Source organism: Electrophorus electricus, chromosome 13, assembly GCF_041902795.1.
Source record: "Electrophorus electricus isolate QZ-2024a chromosome 13, ASM4190279v1, whole genome shotgun sequence".
NCBI lineage: Eukaryota > Metazoa > Chordata > Actinopteri > Gymnotiformes > Gymnotidae > Electrophorus > Electrophorus electricus.
In genome coordinates this window covers 4,633,856-4,640,501 of record NC_137509.1, presented here as the reverse complement: position 1 = coordinate 4,640,501, position 6,646 = coordinate 4,633,856, and the positions used below count along the sequence as shown (strand labels likewise).

Here is a 6,646-nt window from a genome sequence, read left to right as displayed (position 1 = left end):
TGTTAGACTGACTGTACCAGGTGAGTGTGTTCAACTCTTTAGTTATTATTAACCACAACATAATATGACTACAGATGACACCAAATATCTGCAGTCCATCAGTCTGAGTTACCTCCACTATCAGCCTCAGGTCACCATGAGATCAGATCTGTATCAGCACTTTGGCTGAGATGTTACATCCTAATAGATTGTGTCACTCTGTTATATAATGACTGTGGTAAAGCGTCTGGAAGCAGCATGTGAACTTAATTTATGACCTGAACCGTTTGTTTCATTTCCATCAGCAGTGAAACCTAAACCTGAACTCACATCTAGCCCTCAAGGAGCTGCACTGATGGGAAACCCAGTGACTCTGTACTGTAAGCTGGAGCAGTCTGCTGGATGGAGCTTTCACTGGTCCAAACACACACAGAACCCTGAGAATGAGACCGACACTGCAACACGCTCCTACACCATCAGTGCAGTGAAGCTTTCTGATGGAGGCCAGTACTGGTGTAGAGCTGGCAGAGGAAATCCAGTCTACTACACACACTACAGTGATGCGCTCTGGGTAAACATTACTGGTAAGGGAGTTTCTGCGATAGTGATACTATATACAGCTGAACATATAAACAACATGCAGATAACAGAGGTGGCACAAGGCTGGTTTTGGCTCAAAGGCTGATATCTGCACACTCTTAGTAAACTACATAGACAGTGTGAGAGGCTTCACTGAATTCCAGCTACAGAAACAAGCAGGATCTCCCAGTGACATCATGTACAAGGCAGCACCTGCATGAGTGAGGGAGGACTGCTGCTTTTACACTGGAACAATAGAGTTAAGAAGACAATGCAGTTAACATTACAGTGTTAAGAAGACAATACAGCTAACATTACAGTGTTAAGAAGACAATACAGTTAACATTACAGTGTTAAGAAGACAATACAGCTAACATTACAGTGTTAAGAATACAATACAGTTAACATTACAGTGTTAAGAAGACAATACAGCTAACATCACAGTGTTAAGAATACAATACAGTTAACATTACAGTGTTAAGAAGACAATACAGCTAACATTACAGTGTTAAGAATACAATACAGCTAACATTACAGTGTTAAGAAGACAATACAGTTAACATTACAGTCATAAGAAGACAATACAGTTAACATTACAGTGTTAAGAAGACAATACAGTTAACATTACAGTCATAAGAAGACAATACAGCTAACATTACACTGTATGAAGACAATGCAGTTAACATTACAGTGTTAAGAATACAATACAGCTAACATTACAGTATTAAGAAGAGAATACAGTTAACATTACAGTGTTAAGAAGACAATACAGCTAACATTACAGTGTTAAGAAGACAATACAGCTAACATTACAGTGTTAAGAAGACAATACAATTAACATTACAGTGTTAAGAAGACAATACAGTTAACATTACAGTCATAAGAATACAATACAGCTAACATTGCACTGTATGAAGACAATGCAGTTAACAATACAGTGTATGAAGACAATGCAGTTAACAATACAGTGTTGAGAAGACAATGCAGTTAACAATACAGTGTTAAGAAGACAATGCAGTTAACATTACAGTGTTAAGAAAAAGCTGTAGAATTAAGGACTGCAAAAAGGCTCAGAGTGAATAGAGAGTGTGTGAGGAGATGAGAACTGAGCTCAGGTGCGTACAGGGTTTGTTTAGGGGTAAGGTGGTTAAATACAGAAATACCATCATTTTGTTATTTTAAAGTACTGTAGAGTATGAATGTCTGAGTATTTTCTTTCAGTTAAACTATCAGTTTTCCTGTAGTACAGTGAACAGTTCATGTATGTGGCATTAGTTTAACAGTATTGTGCAACATTTGATTTGTCTGATTTGGCAGGTGTGTCTTCTCTAGTCTCTCTGATCATCATTCCTAACAGAACTCAACACTTCAGTGGTCACTCTCTCTCACTGAGCTGTGAGGACCAGAGGAACTCTACTACATGGAGAGTCATGCAGTACTCACAAGATAGGAGTGTGTCAGACTGTCCATCAGACAGGAGATCAGTTACAAGCTCTACATGCAACATCAGCTCTCTCTCCACAGCCCATACTGGAGTGTACTGGTGTCAGTCTAAATCTGGAGGGAGCAGTAAACCTGTCAACATCACAGTGCATGGTGGGTCTCCAGTAAATTTTTCCTCATGAAATATAGGATTAGTGATAGAATATAATAATTCTACTATATTTGTTTGTAGAATTAGATGAATAATATTTCATGCATGTGAAAATACTTGTGTGTATTTTCCACGTTTTGTGTTTTCTGCGTCTCTTTTACAGATGGTGATGTGATCCTAGACAGTCCTGTACATCCTGTGACTGAGGGAGATTCTCTGACTCTACGATGTTTATTGAACAAAACATCTTCTAACCTCATATCTTACTTCTATAAAGATGGATCACTCTTTTGGAACCAGACCACAGGACAGATAACCATCCATGTCATCTCAAAATCAGATGAGGGTCTCTACTGCTGTGAATACCCAGAAAGAAGAGCATCACCGCAGAGCTGGGTCTCAGTCAGAGGTGAGAAATAAATTTCATGAGTTTTGATTTATTTTACATTATTTCAGTAAGCATAAAGTGCTCTGAATGTAAATTCAAACTTATGTCACTGCTTCCACAGTCTTAAGTCCTGGATCCAATGGTGTAATAGTTGGACCAGCTGTGGGAATCAGTTTAACCTTGTTGCTCATTATCATACTTATCCTGTTCCTGAGCTACAAGAACAAAGGTTTGAAAGCATCCATTTATCTGTAGCATATGACAGTTATACACAGACTATTTAAAGACAAAGTACTTATGTACACCATGGTGATTGTGCTCTTGCTGCCAGAAACATTGTCAATTTACAGCATAAAAAGTATTTTTATCCCTTTTCCATGAACTGTTAAATGAAAGTGAAAAGTGATCCTATTAACGTTGCAACTGCTTTACTGTGTGAGGAGGTACAAGATCTCTGTCTGCCCCTACTGGACGTCAGGAGAACACTAGCCAGACCACGGGCCAGAGGTCCGCAGAGTTGGACTGGGCCTGGGAGCTCTCTTTCAGGAACCTCACTGCTGCAAGCAGATTGGTCTGTTTTCGCTGAACCCACCAGCTTTTTGTTCAAATGAACACTTTTATTTACACGGCCTTCTTTCCTCTTTAATAGGAGGTGATCTGATTTATGCCAATGTTGGTAACAGGATTACAGGTATAGTTCATCTCAAATAGATTTACTACTTTAATGTAATGATTTTAATGATTGTAATGATTTTACTGCTTCATCCAACAATGACACGTATGTATATGCTGTGAATAATAAAATAAAACACATAGGAAATGGTAAGAACATCTGATGTTAATGTCAGATAATACATTAACAGACCCAACTGATGGAACTTTTTCAAAAAAAGAACTGAAAAACTTGAAACTTCACAGTAAAGGTACATACCACTTAATACAAATTATTTTAAAAGAACACAAGACTGAATGGAGAGACACTTAACACTGTCTCTTTTTTCCATACAGTACCACCCTAAATTATGAACTCTATTATTATTATTATTATTATTATTATTATTATTATTATTATAAACAGATGATACTAGGTATGGGTCAAGTGTTGTGGTTTACTCAAAGGTTTAAAGCAAAAAAACCCAAAATAAAGGAATAAAGACCAATATCAACAATTTTACTACAATCTTGTGTGTGTGTGTGTGTGTGTGTGTGTGTGTGTGTGTGTGTGTGTGTGTGTGTGTGTGTGTGTGTGTGTGTGTGTGTAAGAGAGAGAGTTGGACAGAAACTAACAGATTGTATCTTGCAGACTTAAAGATACAAATATACCATCAGTTGTTGGATGTTTGGAATTTGTCCTTGTTTTATGAGCTATAAGGTTCACATGACTACTATAATGTTAATACATGTTTTTGACCATCATCAATAACTGTAACCCAAGGTTATAGTTCATTTAATGATTGTTGACAGATTATTTGCCGTAATGTCTGTTTGATGCCGGTATCAGTCACACTTGATGTACAGTATCTGTTTGTACACACCTACCAAAAATACAACAGTTTATAAGAATACAAAGGTAACAGAAATGCTCTAAATTCTCAAAACCGTCCTTAGTCTAAATACCAGAGATAATTATTTATATTTAGCAAGGTAAAGTAGATACCAAGGTATTTATTTGGCCAAAATCTTACATTGAACTAAGCAAAGACAAAGTCAAACCATAATTAATCTAAAAAGTAATGGCTAGTCAGTTAGGAAAATAGCAAAACCTCTGAAAGTTTTTTTGTTTTGTTTTTTTTTTTTGTTTGTTTGTTTTTTTGTTTTTTGTTTTTTTTTTAATAAATGCAGTGGCCAAAACCACCAATTGCTGCAATGAAACTGCCTCCTATGCAGATACCCCAGGAAAGGAAGGTACCTCTACTGAAAAGGACAAGCATATTAAAATCATTAGCCTAATAAATCACCAGTTAACAGCAACACAGATTTCATCTGAAATACATGCTTTACTGATCTCTAGCAGCTAGCAGGTCTTGGGCAAAAGAACGCAGCCAATGCACACTAGAACACTGGAAATCTGCTCTTTGGTCAGATGGCAGCATGTGTGGTCTGCATTGTGAAACATTTGGGAGATGATGTAATTGTGTTTGTGGTGCTATGACAAAAGGTACCCCACAATCACCTGATCAGAACCCTATAGTGTTGGTTTGGGATGAGTTTGACCATAAACATTTGTCCTGTAGTGTTGGAAATCAATGTATAAATATTACGTGATCCTCTTTGTTAGTATATTTGTCACTATACATTTCAGACTAAAATGTGCTGTTTTAGTCTGAAACTCAAACATGGACTTTGCAAACATTTGTAAAGAAAGTAACCTTTCACCAAAGCAAACCTTTCATCCCTCCCATTCAAGCAATTTACTCCTTTCACATCCTCTCTCTGAAATATATTTCACTCCTCTCACTAAAACCTCTCACTCCTCTCACTCCTCTCACTAAAACATCTCACTCCTCTCACTTTTCTCACTAAAACATCTCACTCCTCTCACTAAAACATCTCACTCCTCTCACCTCTCTCACTAAAACATCTCACTCCTCTCACTAAAACATCTCACTCCTCTCACTTCTCTCACTAAAACATCTCACTCCTCTCACTAAAACATCTCACTCCTCTCACTTCTCTCACTAAAACATCTCACTCCTCTCACTTCTCTCACTAAAACATCTCACTCCTCTCACTCAAGCCTCTCATTTTTCTCACTCAAAGCTGTCAGTACACAGCATGTGCATGTGATAAGGACCAAAAGATTCCCACCAAATCTGATCTGACTGCTATGACTTTGGAATATTTTAAGCTTTACAGTGTATTTATTTCTCCTCTGGACTCAGTAATTCCACTAATTTACATGTTGCAGCTTTAAAAGATTATGAAATTAGAATGAAAATGAGGGAAAGAAGTTTGTTTTCTCTTTAATAGATGCTGGTGCAGGACCCAGTGATGTGACTTATGCTCAAATTAAAATGAAATCCAAGAAGAAACCAAAACAAACAGGTGGGGCGATGGGCTTGTGTATGAAATATATATACCTTGTTTTTTTGTGGTGAAAGCTAATGCATGTGTGTTGTGCTCTGTTAGAGAAGACCAGGGAGGGCACTGATGTGATGTTCTCAGAACTGAAACAGAAGTCAGAAAACAGTAGTAGAACATCACAGCTCCACTTCATAAATGCCAGATAAAGCAAGAAAATGGTTTTATTAAACACTAATTTACTTTTGCTCTTTATTTTGCATCTTGGAAATGTGTAAATTTGTCAGTGTTTCTAACAACATTAGTGACAAACGTGGCAACAAAAGTAGTGAAAATGTTCTTTTATATACTAAGTGATAAGATGCCAATGGAATCTGGACAATATAGAAATTCCTCAGGAAGACATAATTCGTGTTTTCTCTGGCCTCTGGGAAATTATAGACCGCATAAAACACATCATTGTAATTGGTTGAGGACAGTAGTTTGTATTGGGTTAAGCTTTATAGTTAATGAGAGTAGTCTGTGTGGGGTTAAGCAGTGAAGTGTCTGCCTGATGGAAGATGTTACATTAATGTAATGTTACAGTAAAATGAAAAATACGCATCTCTTCCACATGAGTAAGTGTGAAGTTTCATGCATAGACGGGTAATCCTTGTCATGTGCACGCACCCATTAGGCTTTACAAGGTTTGGCAGGTAAAGTGTCAGATAGGGTCCTGTCTTGCTGTATCTGTGTTGAACAGCAGGCAGGGTCCTACAAGTGGGGGTTCACATTTAAGTGCGTGCTATAAGTTGGTGCTAGCAGTACATGCTGTGTGGATATGGTGCTACGAGGGGGTCGTGGGGGCCTCGTGTATGCTGAACATGATGGGTGAGCACTATTAGGGCATCTTTCCCTTTGGTAGTATGGAGTGTATACTGCTTTGAGACTTTGGAGTAATTTGCATGGTGTATTTTGCTTTGGTCCTATTATCAGTCCCTGGAAGTTTGTAGTAGTTGAGTAGCTTGTGTCTTATGAATTCTCAGTCAAGTGGCCTTATTGCATTGTGATGTGTATTTAATAAATTTTGCATATGCTTATTGTTT

At 37.6% G+C, this 6,646-nt stretch overlaps 1 long non-coding RNA gene across 1 annotated transcript; it reads left to right on the top strand.

Moving 5' to 3' along the window:
• Nucleotides 1-1,882: 1,882 nt before the first annotated feature.
• LOC113568758 (uncharacterized) lies at nucleotides 1,883-5,681 on the top strand. Its single transcript, XR_014115988.1, has 5 exons — nucleotides 1,883-2,154; nucleotides 2,316-2,561; nucleotides 2,662-3,231; nucleotides 5,511-5,585; nucleotides 5,670-5,681. It is a non-coding gene; the product is annotated as an uncharacterized LOC113568758 (long non-coding RNA).
• The last annotated feature ends 965 nt before the right edge of the window (nucleotides 5,682-6,646 follow it).